This window comes from Schistocerca gregaria, chromosome 2 (assembly GCF_023897955.1).
Source record: "Schistocerca gregaria isolate iqSchGreg1 chromosome 2, iqSchGreg1.2, whole genome shotgun sequence".
NCBI classification, from domain to species: domain Eukaryota; kingdom Metazoa; phylum Arthropoda; class Insecta; order Orthoptera; family Acrididae; genus Schistocerca; species Schistocerca gregaria.
This window is the reverse complement of record NC_064921.1, coordinates 1,027,992,549-1,028,010,869: the sequence shown is the minus strand read 5'-3', so window position 1 is coordinate 1,028,010,869 and position 18,321 is coordinate 1,027,992,549. Positions and strand designations below refer to the sequence as shown.

Here is an 18,321-nt window from a genome sequence, read left to right as displayed (position 1 = left end):
GATAAAACGACTTATATCTTATCAGGACCGTAATTTACTAGTATTTGATGAACACAAGACCGAATCATCTTTCTTGCAAAGAAGAAACAATGTATGAATGGAAAAACGAAAATTTCACCTCCGAGGTAAGGGAAGGAACTGATAAACGTGAGAGAGGGGATGCTGGAAACTCTAGTAATGAATTTTGAGAAACATAGGGGCTAAAAAACTAAGAGGGTATGAATCACACGAGACATCATTTGAAAAGATGATGAGAGAGAGAGAGAGAGAGACATGACACAAAGAGAATACAGACATTGGACGACACTAATAGCATAACTAACGAGAAGAATGGAAACAAAGGGCATAAAAGTGGGAAAGGAGAACAATGTGAACGAGTGTAGGAGAAATATTTAAGGAAAGTAGAGGCGTGCAAAGGAGTAACTAAAGAAAACATGTAACACAGGCACAGGCCGACTCAGAATCTGGTAAAAATATTTTCAGTTGTTTTGTATCAAACTTATGTAATTCTGAAAACTATGAGTACAGTTAATTAGTTGAAGATGGACACGGGGATGCCATTGGCCCAGATACGAATCTGGTCATTACATGCAACAAAGAATTGAAACCGGTAATCCAAATAAAGCTGAAAGGAGAAACGGACGGATTCTGTTTTTCTTAATCTTAGTAAAAGTAACCGCCGTGAGATCACAAGCCATTTTTTCAATTATGGAAACAGAAGTATGAAGGGAACAACCCTTTGCATCTACGAGTATATATGCGTTGCGGAATGCGAATTCCTCATTAGAATTCTGTCAGTATCTACATATTTTTGCAAATCTCAGCCTCAGCAAAATTTGGCCTACGCCGTTACGAAGCATCTGTACCGTAAAACTTGTCTTATTACTATTTTAACGTCGCCATTTTGTGGATCATTTATTTCATTACTGGCTGCAGTAAATCAATTTGGCTGAGGTAAATTAACGGACTGTGAATTTAAAACCACTTGATCACAGCTTTACATCGAGACAAATCCCCCGTAGAACTTGAATACGTTAATACATCAACAGATTTTCTCTGCCTCGTGATGACTGGGTGTTGTGTAATGTCCTTAGGTTAGTTAGGTTTAAGTAGTTCTAAGTTCTAGGGGACTCATGACCATAGATTTTAAGTCCCATAGTGCTCAGAGCCATTTGAACCATTTGAACCATTACATCAACACACCGTCATTAAGCATAGATGACAATTCGCACCTGAGAAAAATTAGAGTGCTCAGAATACTGAATCTACTATGATGTATTTGGCAGTGACGTGCTTTTCAATGCTGTAAGATCTGTCACAAAGTAATTTGCAGTAACTGACAGTGTAACCACTCGAAAATTCATATCAGATCTGTGATACTTCACTTATGTGTAGGACATGCGAACTAGTTTACGAATTAGGGCAGTAATAAGGGTTCGTAACACAATCAAGAAAAAATGCAAGTACATGTTATGTTTTTATTTGACCCTCTGTGAATGGTTCTTCCAGCAAACAGTAGTGACTGATGACAATATTAGTGAAGTAAGACCACTGTTGGTGCTGTAGGAGGCTTCTTTTTTCTCACCCATTTAATTAAGTTTACTCCTCACGGTTCATATGGCACTATCTTGTAAACATACTGATCGCAATGTGAGTCACTCAGCAGATGACATCACGCTAATATCATGCAGCATCCCCCTTACTCTTGATAATGGCTTCATGGTGAAGGAGGGGTTTGGGACCAAGTTTCGCTGGGATGGAATGCAGAGAGTATGGAGGTGTTAGGTTGGCGGGACATATTGGCACAAGTGTGGCAGCGTACGAGTGTTCCCACTCAAGCGTAAAAGGATAGTATGGTTGGTGTCAAGTTTGCAGGAAGCGTGGGATTTATGAATGTATTAAATGTGAGAGATGAGACTGTGACGGTTAATACGTTCATAGGAGATTGTAGTGTGGAGAAGGATAGATGGATATAGAAGGTGACTTGTAGCACATGGAATTTAAGGATATCAATAAGTTATAAAAATTTTATGGAGTGGAAATATAGGCAACAATGGCTCATCGGGGGTGGTCGGATTAAAGCGCCCAGTTAAAGTTTAGTAGCCATAGAGTCTGGGGGGACACTCAGTAGGCTGATAGTTTACTGCACTGTGGATTTTTTGTTGCTTGACTAAGTAGATGGTGATGTCATGTTAGATTGCATTTGATTACTAGTTAGTGGTATTTTCAATTTTTACGTAACTGGAAAGAACTGTTGGTGAGTGGACTCTTCACGTGGTTCGTAGTGCAGAGTGTAGAGAGTTTGGGACCCGAATGTAATGGGGAAAAAGATAGGAAACTGATGGTGTTTAAGTGTACATTGGATGAGCGTTCGGGTATAAAATGCAGTGAGGTGAAATTCTAACCTCCTTCTAGACTCATTAATATGCAGAACGAAACATAATGAAACATTGAGTGGTCAGTAGCATAACAGCAGGATTAAATCTAGCAATCAAACCATTCAAAGGAATTCCATAAATCAGAATTAAGCCTACTTACTACACATGAACACACGTCTAAGAGCTACAACAAATGCCTCTAGGAATTATCACTGAACGGTCAATATATGAATTCAGTCGGTATATGCTTACATGAATCTTTTGTCATGTGTGCCGTGCAAAATTGGATCGTTGAGATACTTATCAGTGATGAGGTTAGTTCTTTTGAGTGCGACTATGGCTTCATTCGTCCGCCTTGGTTTGCTGGTACAGATACCAAGATAACAGAAATGCACAGTGCCAATTGCCGACCACCACTCATCTCCCAAGGCGCTCGCGTCATGTGTACACAGCTGAACAGCTGCCCAGCATTCTGTCAGACAGTAAGACAACACAGACCATCCCAACCTCCTAGCATGTGAGGCTATTTACTTGCGTTAGCAGTCACTACCTGTGACTCGTCCCCTCAGGCTCACGCCTGACGATCAGATAGTCCACTGCTCATCACCACTGTGGAACCACCCACTTCGGAATGAAGGCAGTACCGGACGGTGCCCCTTCCATGTATCTGACGCCCCCCCCCCCCCCCCTCCCACGAGGTGTTGCTCATTAGCTTCCACCCACGGTCTCTGCACTGACTTCAAGTTCACGTGCCACCCCAGAAGGCAGTTGTCAACCAAGCTGATAATGTGTCCTGTTGCGGTGGAGAGCATGCGAAGGATCAAAGCAGCTGAGTGCAGTGCCACCATCAGCTGATGAGCACGATTAAACAACAGCAGGAAAACGTTTTTGGGTGACGGAGGTGTAGCGACAACTTGGAGTCAACGCAAGGACCATGTGAGGCAGCTAATGTCAACAGGTCATTGAGTGTATAGGATGCATGGAGGGGGCGCAGTCCAGTGTTGTCTTCGTCCTGCATGGATGGTTCGTAGTAGTGGTGAGCAGTGGACCGCGTGATCTTGAGGTGTGAGCCTGGGGAGACGAGTCGGAGATAGTGGCTCCTAACACAAATGAATTGCCCCGCATGCTAGGAGGTTGGGCAGGTCTGTGTTGTCCTACTGTCTGACAGAATGCTGGGCAGCTGTGGAAATGTGGAGACACAGAGCGGGCGCCTTGGGAGACGAGTGGAGGTTGGAAGTTTACACTATGCACATATGGGTGGGAAAGCGCTGTCATCTTGGTATCTGGCGTCAGCTGTGGAGGATCGGAACAGCCCCATCTTGAGGGAGAACATGAGGACTTTCATGGTGGGTGGTCAATGGCAATACAAGTGTGCAGTACCAGAGACTAGAAGTAGAGGATGTCTGGTGTTCTCTTGGTATTCGGAATTACATTCCTTGGTGATCCTGGAGAGTATGGACTGAGGGGGAAGTAGGGCTTCCAAAGGGTCTGTGAAAGTTGGTTTTTAAGTCTGTCTGTTACAACCCTGACGGTGCAGTTACAGGAAGCAGATCAGTCAGTAGTGCTACGCAATGTGCAGTGTTTGGGATAAAATCTGACCGCCGGCCGACCGCCATAGCAACAAACAGATAAGCCTGACTCGTTCACTTAGGCAGCCAATAAAATTAACCGCCCATCTCAATATTAGGTCTGGCCATCTGCGCCGTCCGGCAACACTTTAGGATGTGGATGCGTCTGGAAGGAATGTTTTCTTCCAGTCGAGCTGAACAATGTTGTATTTGCTAGTGGTCTAGTAGTAAACATCGCATAGTGTAGAGGCAAATGAGCGAGGTCGAGTGCGCACGTCCCCTTGTCATTGAAACCGCGTTTTACTTATCTGTTAAAGGCATCACTCTGCTGGAATCTCAAAGACAATTTCCATCACTTTAGGAGACACTAGTCATAGCAAAATCTTCTCTGCCCGTAGCTACTTTAGGATCAGAACAGTTCTTGTTCGAGAGTTTTCACTACTCACCAAGCGTTTGGCCCCAGCCGCCGAACGACCGGGTGAACGCAACGCTGTTAATCCAGTACAGATTTCTGCTCTAACATTGCTAAGCATTAACTTGTTTCTTATTGTAGTTTGAATTTCGTCACGACGTAACTTACATAAGCCGAGTCAACACGATTCAGTTACACAAGATAGGTAGTCTGATCTGATCCTGTTTATCAAACGTTATTTTCTTGTTTAAAGTTCGAATACTTGTCATGCAATTACATATGATCTGCGTACTTCAGTCTTGAAAGTTCTTTATGCGTTAAAAAATAGAGTTGCAAGTGGAAAACTGCCCAACAATTGCGACATGTTATTCACCTTCACTTTAATGGAGGGGTGCAGGCAGTGGAAGTAGCCCGAAACATTTCTTTCACGTGTGAGAAGAGTGTCGTCAGACAAACCACTTTAGAGAGGGATTTTCTTGTTTTAAGAAAAATCGCGAATGAATTTTTACATTCAGAGAGTCTCTATAGCTGACATGACATGAACTGCGATGTTTGCATCCAGCAGATGCATACGCTAAATGAAAGCAACAAAAACCAAAGGATGAATGTTACTACGTTTTTCCTTGAACGTCATCATTGAGCATGCATAAGCACTTTTGTTACTTGTGATAAGTTATGATGCCTTTGCGTTAATTTCTTAGGAAGAAATCAATGGCTTAGACTTGAAAAAAAAGCATCTCCTGATGTAAATGGGAGTGTAGTTGTTTTTTTTTTTTTCATCTAGAGGCACAAATAGGTGTAGGGCGGTCGAACTATTCTCCAGGGGTGTTTCTATCGCCGATGACATCTTTGCCAACAACCGAGAAACCTTTCGATCTCAGTATATAAAAAATGACAACAAAACAGTATTAAGTGTCGCTAGTACACCATAACGCTCTCCACTGTTTTTTAAAATAAAAACTATACATGATTTTGTTTGGGAAGCTGTACCTTATGCACTTTTTCGCCAGATCGTGTCTCATATTTACATTTCTCGTTCCTCGTCGAACAACCGTCAAGAAACTTCCTTTCCAGGCGAAAATCCACTTCAAACCTGGATTTACGAAGTCATTATCTTCGAACGCGTAGATTTCTACAAATGTAATGCATTCTCAGACTGGTTTAGGTAACGTTAGATAAAGCTGATGGTTAATTTTTCTCTTATGTTTATTGCTGCATTCAGTAATCTGATGGAAAAGCGCTATTAAAATATTAACTCCCCTAAGACAAATGAATTACGTATTACCACAGCAGTTTAAAGACGAAAGCCTATATTAATAAAACAAACTATCTGGAATATGAGCATGCATAAATAAGAACGAGTTTGTAAGATATCACACTCTTTGAAGACGAAACAGTGTCAATGGTTTGTCCTGTATCATGCTCAAGTAGAATGGAAACTGGGCAGTTGGAGCAAATGCATAAAGAAGCCCTTTAAATAAATCTTTAAGTTCGACAGTTTCATGAATAAAACCGTGCAATAAAAAACTTGTGGGCAAAGGCAGAAAGAGGCAGTATAAAGATTGCAGTGTCATAATATTTTTCACCCTTCTCCTGTGGGGTACTGTAGGCAAGATTTCGTTATTGATTTTTGACCTGGTTACTTTTATCTCTCTCACAGAATAGGCTATAAAAACTGGAGTTAAAAAAACAGGACTCCATTGAGACTGGAACCGAGACCGAACATAATCTCTACAACATAGCTAGCGAAGAGGTGCAGCATTTTCATTAACTGATAACTTGATGTCACACCTTAAACGAGTATCAGTCAGATTACTCAATGGATCTGAGAAGATATCTATACCATCCAGGGCGTAAATGGACAGTCGCACAGTAGCAAACATATTCTGCTTTGTTGTCAAGTTTCACATGTAATGTCAGTAGATAGAATTCGTTTTACTAGCTGTTATTCATCGACCAGGTTTGAAAGTAGCTACAGCGTCAATCTGAAAGATGCTTCCACTGAGGGCCGGAATACCAGAAGCATATGGTAATATTTTTTTCCAATTCCTGTTTAATTCCCATTGCTACAACCACGTTTAGTGTCTATATCATATTAGCAATAATACATATCTCCGGCGACAGCAATCTAAACGTAATAAAGCAACAACGGTTAGAGTTAGTTTAATTTTTCTGTGTTTAGTGTCCAGATAACTGAAAGGCCAATTCAGCAGACTCGATTAAAATTTTGGAGAGTCTCCTTTGGTGATTCTGTAAACATCCTGAGTAGGTAACATGACGTTTGATCGTTATTCACTTAGATGATGTTTTTTTTCTAATGAACACTGTCTTTGACTCTATCCCCAAACCAGAGGAACACAAATATAAAAACAACAACACAGCGATGATTCCAAAAAAAAAATGGTTCACATGGCTCTGAGCACTATGGGACTTAACTTCTGAGTTGATCAGTCCCCTATAACTTAGAACTACTTAAACGTAACTAACCTAAGGACATCACACACATCCATATTCGAGGCAGGATTCGAACCTGCGACCGTAGCGAACCCGCGTTTCCAGACTGTAGCGCCTAGAACCGCTCGGCCACTTCTGCCGGCTGCTGATTCCAAAACGTCCATTGAGAGAGTTCATAATCGATGAATAACATATTGTTCCAAATCAAGAATGACCGAAAACGGGGATTCAAAAGCGGTGGAGAAAATTACACCGTCAAATGTGTGCACCAAGCTCAATTTCATCTTCCGTTAACACGAAAGAACGAGCAGTTGTCATCTGAATATTAAATGAGGAAGACAAAATTTTCACAGTCATGTCTAGAAAAAGTCATACTCAAGGAAAACAGTTAGTCAGTGTATAAATACTGAAAGAATTGCAAGTTTCGTCCGCTCGTAATGAACACAACAACTCCTGATGCATTGCCAATAAAGGTGAAGAGCATATGTGATGAGGAGCTGTAGAACTTAGAGTACACTTGTGACACGAGGAATCTAAAATTACTAGGTTCGCTACGGTAACTGTGGCGCAAATTTTCTTTGTAGTTCTTCTCAGTCGGCCTGAGTGTTATTAATTACTTCCTGGCTGTATCGTGCGAATGACACATCTTGCCTGCTGCTAAATTTATATGGCAGTTATCGGGGAATAATTTCACGGCCCAGATGAGCAGATGATTCTATTATTTGCAGAGGCTATACGTGTCCCTGCTGATTTATGATGCCAAGCAAGCTACTTCGGATTATAGCCCAGACGCAATTTCCGCCTACAGAGGAATTACTTAGCGTGCGTTAATAACATGAACACCCCAGCACCCCACACACAAAACAGACCCTTTATATGTCAATTAATCGTAGCAAAATGCCCTAATTTCCATATTTGTGTTCACGACTTAAGTTTTTCGCAGCAGACCGTAGCCTCACCATGAAATGTTACAGTCTACCAAACACACTCCCCTCCCAAACCCCGTATCCAGTTCGGATGTCTCCTAAATAACGACACTGAACGCAGGTTTATACCTACTTTATTGGCTTGTTGTTGTTAGCTTTTGTGACTGCTAATGTGCTGTTCTTCTGAAGATGACTACTGAAGATAATACGTCAATCATGAAATGTTTGAAGGCTTCCAGGCCCACCATTCAAAAATAATTAAAATAAGCGACAGTAAAATGCCTGTGAACGAATAAAAGTTTGTTTTGTTAGAACTTCTTTCCAGTTACTACACCTTAAAAATGTAGTACGGTAGACGATTTTTATAACGATATAAAAATTATGTTTCTACATCTATTAATATGGATGCACTTGGGTACAGGAAGTGTTTGAAACCGGAAGTCCATATAAAATATTTTATTCAAACTAATAAAGAGTATGTAGTAATAATCAGAGAAATGTGGCAAACTCTCTCAGTCGTCTGGCGATTGTGAAAAGCCTGTTTGTTATCTACACAGCGCTTCAGTAAGAACTGAAAGGTTTCTTAGTATTCCGTTACTTAATTTTGTTGGCAGAGTGCTTTAAATGGAAGTAGAGACGGAGGAAAAGCATCTGACTTTCTATATACTTTTCCCGATTATTCAAATACAAGAACCGCCTCTTTCAAGTAGATTTTGAAGTGTCGTTTGCAAACATTGGTGCATGATTTAACTGGAAAGTGAATGGAGGCTAGCAATACAGTCCAAGGGCTGCTTACACCACATCGGTCTCTTAGCAAGATGGCGGAAACAGAGGAGGAGGAAAGGCATCTGACTTTCCATATACTTCTCCAGCGAGATTTGAATCCGTGGCTACATTGGGAGTAGCACGTAGCTATTGAGGCAACGATAACGTGAACATTCTTTAATTGCTGAAGCAGTGGCTAAGGCAAAAAGAAGCAGATCTCCCACAAAGTAAAAGATGAGAGAACTAATGATTTACTTGGAAAAGAACTTCTTGCAGTCGAAGAATTCAAGTTTCTAACACACTGTCACTGCCAACATTTCATCCAAATTAGAAGCAAATGTCTAGCGAACTTGATTCAATAATTCAGCTCAAGTCCTGGAAGTTCGTCGAATATCATTGAATTGCCCAACATGTTTCAGATGCCGCGCATTATATATACCGGGTGATTAAAAAGTCAGTATAAATTTGAAAACTGAATCAATCACGGAATAATGTAGAGAGAGAGGTACAAATTCACACACATGCTTGGAATGACATGAGGTTTTATTAGAACCAAAAAAATACAAAAGTTTAAAAATTTTATTGCTAGACGCGTGAAAGATCTCTTGTGCGCGTCGTTTGGTGATGATCGTGTGCTCAGCCGCCACTTTCGTCATGCTTGGCTTCCCAGTTTCCCAGACCTCAGTCCGTGCGATTATTGGCTTTGGGGTTACCTGAAGTCGCAAGTGTATTGTGATCGACCGACATCTCTAGGAATGCCGAAAGACAATATCCGTTGCCAATGCCTCACCATAACTCCGTACATGCTTTACAGTGCTGTTCACAACATTATTTCTCGACCACAACTAATGCTGAGGAACGATGGTGGACATATTGAGCATTTCCCGTAAAGAATATCATCTTTGCTTTGTCTTACTTTGTTATGCTAATTATTGCTATTTTGATCAGATGAAGCGCCATCTGTCGGACATTTTTTGAACTTTTGTATTTTTTTTTTTTTTTGTTCTAATAAAACTCCATGTCATTCCAAGCATGTGTGTCAATTTGTACCTCTCTATCTACATTATTCCGTGATTTATTCAGTTTTCGAATTTATACTGAAGTTTTGATCACCCAGTATTATATATAGATGTGTGTGTGTTGTCTGGCTATTTGTGTAACAGTAATTTAACGCTGTCCTTTCCTTAGACATTATATTGTGATGTCACCAAGATATCGCAAACATATGTAAATCAATTAAAATAATTAAAAGTTAGTATATTTCAGATCAATGGAGGTAGGAATGCAGCGAGGTGATTATTTACCAAGCTATAATAAACAGAACGTGTGTAGTTGATGTTATTTCAGTTGCATATCAGATGGTAACATTTGTTATGCAGGTATCTGGAGAATTAATGTAAAATGACAACGTACTCTATCGTCATTTTTGTATCAATAGCAGATCATGATTTGAATACAATGTTCGTTAAGTCATATTATTCAAGTACAAGAGCCACCTCTTTCAAGTAGATTTTGAAGTGTCATTTTCAAGCATTGGTGCATGATTCACCTACAAAGTGAGTGGAGACTAGCAAAATACTCCACCGGCTGCTTAAACCACATCAGCCTGTTAGCAAGAGGGCGGAAGTGCATATATCACATAGGATTTTAAGTTTTATTTATATTGGTCTTATACAGCTGGTGTCTTCCAGTTCTTATAATATATCCTCTCGTGTTATCTGTCCTTGCTCATTCAACACTCATGCTTTGAACATGTAGACAAGCATATTTTGGGCGCACTCAATTTTATTATGACAACCCACCAATCTTGTTTTACTGTAACGTAGACAACCTCGCCAAACCTGGGACTCAGTAAATGGCCATCATGTTAAGGTAATGTAACCATTACAAACCTGCTGATGCATCTATACTGACGTGAAACCGGTAGTTTCGAATAAAGCACCTTCATACAGCCATGTTGCTTTTGGAAACACTTTGTCATCCTTGCCTTTTTAATTACTGTAATTTTTATGGTAATTTGAATAGATATTGAGTGCTGAGTGCTGTTATTCTTATTCACAATGTCTCTGAGCTGTGGTTGTGTTCCGCAGAAAGCTGTCTGTAATTTTCTGTTTGATGTAGCGATTTTTATGTCCTAGCCACCAGTGGGGCAAGAAGGGAAAAACGAATGCACAAGCTCTTCTGTAGCTATTAAGTAATTTGATCATGCTGTGAAGTGAATGTAACATTAGGTTTCGTTTCCAGGTCAGTTTTTGACGTATTCTATGACAGAGCTGCCAGCAGCCAGATTAAAAATCAGTAACGGAATCTTAAGAAAATATCTCCATAAGTCCTCTTGATACTTCCAGTACAGCACATGTAAAGACAAAACACTTATGATGCTGCATCTTCGACATACATTTCTCTTATATAAATTTTGTTTTTTTATGAAAACTCAATCTGATTTACCCTATGGTGGTACTGAATAATTTCTTACATGCGCTTCTTTACACATGTGCTCGATCAACCAAATCTCCATACTACACTTTAGTATGTTACAGGATAGAAAATGACATATACCGTTACCAAGTTCAAAGCCATAAAAGCTTAGTAATTTGTCCTGATAAAGGCACATTCATATGACACATACTTTACATTTTATTAAAATAGACTTTCTACCCTAAATTATCGTCGTTAGCTGTAATTCATTTGCACTAGCACAGAGCATATTTTAAAAGCTTTTTCCTATGAGTTTCTAAATACAACAGTAATCGTAAGAGAGAAATTAATCATGAATAACATATTCTCTGAAGTTATGTAAAGCAGTCTGACAGAGGTCACATGTTTTACCAATTTCATGGCCCCAAAACCTACTCGTTCAAAGCTAGAGATTTAATCAAGACAATAAAAAAAATGTTCCACAGATGTGGTACACCGCATGCAAAAGTACTCATGTGAGGCACATAGATCAACAAAACGGAATCGATGTAATCAGAACAGCTGCTCACAATATTAACTGCGATCCTAAAACAATAGCAAACCCCACAAAAAAGTTAAAATAAAACCACAGGTTTCGAAAGCAGCAGTCTACCCAAAACATATGGCAAAACAAATCAGCCTCCCACAGAAGCTCAATTTCAGCTTCTGTTAACGTGAAAGGAGGTGCAGTTGTCATCTGAACATCAAAAGTGTTGTCACCTCGAGGTAACAGTAGCGTTGATTTGGATAAACCATCACCAACTAGCGAAGAGTCTTCTAAATAACAGCACTGAAATTAATAAAAATCATTAATCTTGTTTAGTTCGGATTACTTATCATACATTTAGGTTGTTTATTGGTTATAAATGATTATTTTTGTGAATTAACTTAGTGACATTTCCACTGTTTGACAACATTACTACACTTTCCCAGGAGGAGATTTCTTAAACAAAATAGCTTTCATTGGCCGGTAAAAGCAGTGATTAAGTAAATCCTCATTTTACATTAATAATAAGTAACTAATTTTATTGTAATTTTGTTGAACATGTACAACACAACACATGGACAATCAAACCAAACGTCACAACAGTTATCCTATGCATAGCCCCACTTACTCAGAAAGAAGAATACTGAAATCAACGTCTGTACATATAGCAAATTTCAGAAAAATTATCCATGATGTAAATTTTCCATGGTTTCCTACAGCAAATCAGAAAAATACGAGCACCAACGTGATTCGTGCCCAAAATTCTGCATTGGTCAGACAGGCATAAGTTTTGAGATTAGGTACAAAGAACGCCTTGTTGCTCTGAGATCCAACATGAACAAATCTACATTTGCAGCTCACATTGCTGATGGAACACCACTCAGTGAAATATACTGAGAGCAACATAAAAATATTACATTTAGCAGAAAAAGCAGCCACTACGAATGTGTTAGAAGAACAGAAATTTACAAACAGAAAAACAGTTATCCCGATGATATCCTCAGCGAACAGACTAAGTTGGCTAATACTCCCTTCCTGAAAAACTGTCGGAAAGTAGATTCCATGCTCAAAAACAAATAATGGTTATACAGCTATCTACAGAACAAGTAACAAATCTGATACTATTGTATATACAGTTGTCAATATTATTCATGGCATTAAATATGAAAAAAATTTAGTATACTGTGATCACCACTGTTCAGATAGTTCACAAGGATTTCACATATTTTCTCAACCACATTCGTTTCTCTAAAGCTTTTGTAAAACAAGTTTCTGACGCTGTAATTAAAAAAATCCCGTTTCCTATCTGTGTTTAATGCTGTAACCTAATATAAAGTACTTCTTCAACAGTGATTTAGATTTAGTTTCCGAAAAAGCCATATCTTCGTATAAATATGCTACTGTATCATGGAATCTTTGGTACTCATGTACTCTACTAACTCTGTATTTTATTTCATACGTTGTAAGTCGAAGTGAATGATTTGTAACGCGTCATTATGACTCAGTGTCAAAGATGTAGTTATACTGTCAAAAGTTCAGCTCTGATGCACGTTCTACTATCATCAACAACTGATTTTAATTTTCTTCCAACTCCTCGTTTTAGAAGTTTATGTTGACTTCGTCTGCACCCTCTCCATTTACATCCACATCTAGATGGATACTCTGCAAGTCACATTTAAGTGCCTGGCACAGGGTTCATCGAACCACCTTCACAATTTTCTGTTATTCCAAACTCGTATAGCGCGCGGAAAGAATGAACACCTGTATCTTTCCGTACAAGTTGTGATTTCCCTTATTTTATAGTGGTCATCGTTCCTCCCTATGTAGGTCGGTGTCAACAAAATATTTTCGCATTCGGAGTAGAAAGCTGGTGATTGGAATTTTGTGAGAAGATTCCGTCGCAACGAAAAACGCCTTTCCTTTAACGAGTTTTAGCCCAAATCCTGTATAATTAATGTGACACTCTCTCCCATACATCGCGATAATATAAAACGTGCTGCCTTTCTTTGAACTTTTTCGATGTACTGCGTCAGTCCTATCTGGTAAGGATCCCACACCGCGCAGCAGTATTCTAAAAGAGCACGGACAAGCGTAGTGTAGGCAGTCTTCTTGGTAGGTCTGTTACATTTTCTAAGTGTCCTGCCAATAAAACGCAGCCTTTGGTCAGCCTTCCCCACAACATTTTCTATGCGTTCTTTCCAATTTAAGTTGTTCTTAATTGAAATATCTACGTATTTAGTTGAATTTACGGCTTTTAGATTAGACTGATTTATCGAGTAACCAGGAGGAAACGTACAATTCATCATTTATTTCATGCATAGAAGTTAGCTTGAAACGCATTTCAAACGCAATAGGTCTGGCACACTACATTTCACAGCACGAGCTGGGAAGGGAGCCCGCGGTACTCTGTGGGAAACAGAAATTATAATTTAATATGAACGTATTTGGCACTAATTAATGTAGTATATATATTTTTCTTATGTTCATAACTCTCCAGTTAATATTTCTGGCTATATGCTTCATCTGCGGATAGGAACAATTGCCAAGGGTCTCATTGGACGTAAATTCCAGCAAGAACACAAATTTTTTTGTGTATACATATGTTTCGTGTGTGTATGTATGTGTGTGTTTTACACGATCCGCTGTGAACCCCGCACCGCACCCCGTTTCCTCCCCTGGACTGTGTCATCGATGGCCTTGCGATATCAGCACGAGCTCCGTCTCTGATCGCAGCGCTGGCTTTCAACGTAATTGGAAGCTGGTGGCCACGTTGCTGCTCCCTTGCATTCCACTCTGCTCAGCAGATGGAGCAGTCGCTGTGCTGCTCAGCTAAATTACGATGACCCTAATTTTTATGTAACACCTTGTTTCGTATTACACAATTATTTTTCAGATTTATTCAGTTATTTTTCCAACTGTCTGTACAATGTTGTGTATATAAAAGTATCAGCTGTTCCCCTATCTATGGCGTCATTTGAGTCCCCCTCGGTTACGCACATTACGTTTGTAAATGTGCGGCTATATTCCCATTCGCTATGCGCGTTTACCACAGCGGTGTGTCGTGAATTAATAACCCATTAATTCTTTAGTTGTATCTAATCCTAAAAAGGTTCTTTATTTCACTTCTGTTTAGGCTTAACCCTAGGCGAAGCAACTAACCATTCATCTTCCTGGGAAAGTGCATAACATCCGTAAGCTTTTTTTAGTTTCCTTCATTTCCTCATATCGAACTGGGCAGTGTTGATCGTTGATTCATTCTCAGGTATATGATATTAGCATGTAATATATAGTAGTGTGAGCAATTTGGCGGACTTTTTCGGTACCCCTCGAACATTTGTTAGTTTTACTGCAATACGTCGGTTTTTCTGTTGTAGGTTTTCCTGCTCCGGTGTTCTTCGCAGGCATCAGTTGTACTTTCATAGTCAATTTTTAAGACTACAATCAAGTACCTCATGCATTTTTCAGCTACTTCATTTCCCTAAGTTACAACTATGTTTTGTAAATAATGTATGAATGAATTTAGCTAGTTATTAGTTTCAATCTGACAAATAACCGAAGTTGCAAAATAGTTATTACTTTATGATGACTATTTCGAATTTTTATTCATAGCCCATTCTCAGATCATACTGTGAAACAACAGTCAAAAATCACATTTTGTTTCATTAAGTACCAAAGAACAATGCATGTCACGAAACGCAATGTCTACCGTATCAAAACACATACCATTCAGTAAGAATGAACATTATTTCGCATAGCAAAACATCGTAGCAGTCGTTCTCCAAAGGAGTACAATGCAAATGATCATTGCACCAGATGCAGAGACTGACAGCCTAATCTCAGTCAGCAGGAGAAAATTTCCTTCAGATGGAACCCCTGTCGCAGATTTAGGGACTTTTTTTGGCATACCGCTACCAACATAGAAGAGCGCTGGAGATACTAAAAGGTTTCAGATAGATTATATAATGGTAAGACAGAGATTTAGGAACTAGATTTAAAATTGTAAGACATTTCCAGGGGCAGATGTGGACTCTGACCACAATCTATTGGTTATGAACTGTATATTAAAATTGAAGAAACTGCAAAAAGGTGGGAATTTAAGGAGATGGGACCTGGATAAAATGACTAAACCAGAGGTTTTACAGAGTTTCAGGGAGAGCAGAAGGGAACTATTGACAGGAAAGGGGGAAAGAAGTACAGTAGAAGAGGAATGGGTAGGTGTGAGGGATGAAGTAGTGAAGGCAGCAGAGGATCAAGTAGTTAAAAAAACGAGGGCTAGTGGAAACCCTTGGATAACAGAAGAAATATTGAACTTGATTGACGAAAGGAGAAAATATAAAAATGCAGTAAATGAAGCAGGCGAAAATGAATATAAACTTCTCAAAAATGAGATCTACAGGAAGTGCAAAATGGCTAAGCAGTGATGGCTAGAGGACAAATGTAAGGATGTAGAAGCTTATCTCACGAGGGGTAAGATAGATACTGCCTACAGGAAAATTAAAGAGATCTTTGGAGAAAAGAGAACCACTTGCATGAATATCAAGAGCTCAGATGAAAACCCAGTTCTAAGCAAAGAAGGAAAAGCAGAAAGGTGGAAGAAGTATATATAGGGTCTGTATAGGGGCGATGTTCTGGAGGACAATATTATGGAAATGGAAGAGGCGGTAAATGAAGATGAAATGGGAGATATGATATTGCGTGAAAGTCGAAACAAGGCCCCGGGAGTAGACAACATTCCATTAGAACTACTGACAGCCTTGGGAGAGCTCTGGTGAGCAAGATGTATGAGACAGGCGAAATACCCTCAAACTTCAAGAAGAATATAATAATTTCAATCCTAAATAAAGCAGGTGTTGACAGATGTGAGAATTACCGAACTATCGGTTTAATAAGTCATGGCTTCAAAATACCAACGCGAATTCATTACAGACGAATGGAAAAACTGGTAGAAGCCGACCTCGGGGAAGATCAGTTCGGATGCCGTAGAAATGCTGGAACACGGGAGGCAATACTGACCCTACGGCTTATCTTAGAAGCTAGATTAAGAAAAGGCAAACATACGTTTCTAGCACCTGTAGATTTAGAGAAAGCTTTTGACAATCAACTATGATCGAAGCAGACTAAATCAATTAAAATTTGTGCCGCGGCCGGGACTCGAACCCGGGTCTTCTTGCTTACTAGGCAGACATGCTACCACTACACCACCGAGGCACTATGGCAGACATAGCTGCACGAACTACCTAGGACGAGTTCCCTCCCCAACACAAACTTTAATTCATTTTCCCTTAATATCGTCACTATTGCCAGGGCTCGCCGGTATTGGCGAGCTACCCAGCTTTGGACGTAGCGGGACGTCTGCTGTACCATAGGGTGATCTTCTCAGATCTTATAATTAAATGTGTCCTTTGAAACTCCTGTCTCGTTATTATCTCACGATAATGATCAACTATGATCGAAGCAGACTAAATCAATTAAAATTTGTGCTGCGGCCGGGACTCGAACCCGGGTCTTCTTGCTTACTAGGCAGATATGCTACCACTACACCACCGAGGCACTATGGCAGACATAGCTGCATGAACTACCTAGGTCGAGTTCCCTCCTCAACACAAACTTTAATTCATTTTCCCTTAATATCGTCACTATTGCCAGGGCTCGCCGGGTTCGAGTCCCGGCCGCGGCACAAATTTTAATTGATTTAGTCTGCTTCGATCATAGTTGATCATTATTGTGAGATAATAACGAGACAGGGGTCTCAAAGGACACATTTAATTATAAGATCTGAGAAGATCACCCTATGGTACAGCAGACGTCCCGCTACGTCCAAAGCTGGGTAGCTCGCCAATACCGGCGAGCCCTGGCAATAGTGACGATATTAAGGGAAAATGAATTAAAGTTTGTGTTGGGGAGGGAACTCGTCCTAGGTAGTTCGTGCAGCTATGTCTGCCATAGTGCCTCGGTGGTGTAGTGGTAGCATATCTGCCTAGTAAGCAAGAAGACCCGGGTTCGAGTCCCGGCCGCAGCACAAATTTTAATTGATTTAGTCTGCTTCGATCATAGTTGATCATTATCGTGAGATAATAACGAGACGGGAGTCTCAAAGGACACATTTAATTATATGCTTTTGACAATGTTGACTGGAATATCCTCTTTGAAATTCTGAAGGTGCCAGGGGTAAAATACAAGGAGCGAAAGGCTATGTACAATTTGTACAGCAACCAGATGGCAGTTATAAGAGTAGAGGGACATGGAAAGGAAGCAGTTGTTGGGAAGGGACGGAGATAGGGTCGTAGCCTCTCCCCGATGTTATTCAATCAGTATATTGAGCAAGTAGCAAAGGAAACAAAAAAAAATTCGGAGTAGGTATTAAAATCCATGGAGAAGAAGTTAAAACTTTAAGGTTCGCCGATGACATTGTAATTCTGTCAGAGATTGCAAAGGACTTGGAAGAGCAGTTGAACGGAATGGACATTGTCTTGAAAGGAGGATATAAGATGAACATCACCAGAAGCATAACGAGGATAATGGAATGTATTCGACTAGATTAGGAAATGAAACACTTAAAGTAGTAAAGGAGTTTGGCTATTTGGGGAGCAAAATAACTGACAATAGTAGAAGTAGAGAGGATATAAAATGTAGACTGGCAATGGAAAGGAAAGCGTTGGTGAAGAAGAGAAATTTTTTAACATCGAGTATAGGTTTAAGTGTCAGGAAGTCGTATCTAAAGATATTTGTATGGAGTGTAGCCATGTATGGAAGTGAAACATGGACGATAAGTAATTTGGACAAGAAGATAACAGAAGTTTCGAAATGTGTTGCTACATGCTGAATATTAGATGGGTAGATGACATAACTAATGGGGACGTATTGAATAGAATTG

The 18,321-nt window shown here is 39.9% G+C and overlaps 3 non-coding genes across 3 annotated transcripts; 1 reads left to right on the top strand and 2 right to left on the bottom strand.

Moving 5' to 3' along the window:
- Positions 1 to 16,583: 16,583 nt before the first annotated feature.
- Positions 16,584 to 16,655, bottom strand: Trnat-agu (transfer RNA threonine (anticodon AGU)). The gene has a single exon. It is a non-coding gene; the product is annotated as a tRNA-Thr (tRNA).
- Positions 16,656 to 16,925: 270 nt separating this feature from the next.
- On the bottom strand, positions 16,926 to 16,997 carry Trnat-agu (transfer RNA threonine (anticodon AGU)). Its single transcript has one exon. It is a non-coding gene; the product is annotated as a tRNA-Thr (tRNA).
- Positions 16,998 to 17,394: 397 nt separating this feature from the next.
- Trnat-agu (transfer RNA threonine (anticodon AGU)) lies at positions 17,395 to 17,466 on the top strand. Its single transcript has one exon. It is a non-coding gene; the product is annotated as a tRNA-Thr (tRNA).
- The last annotated feature ends 855 nt before the right edge of the window (positions 17,467 to 18,321 follow it).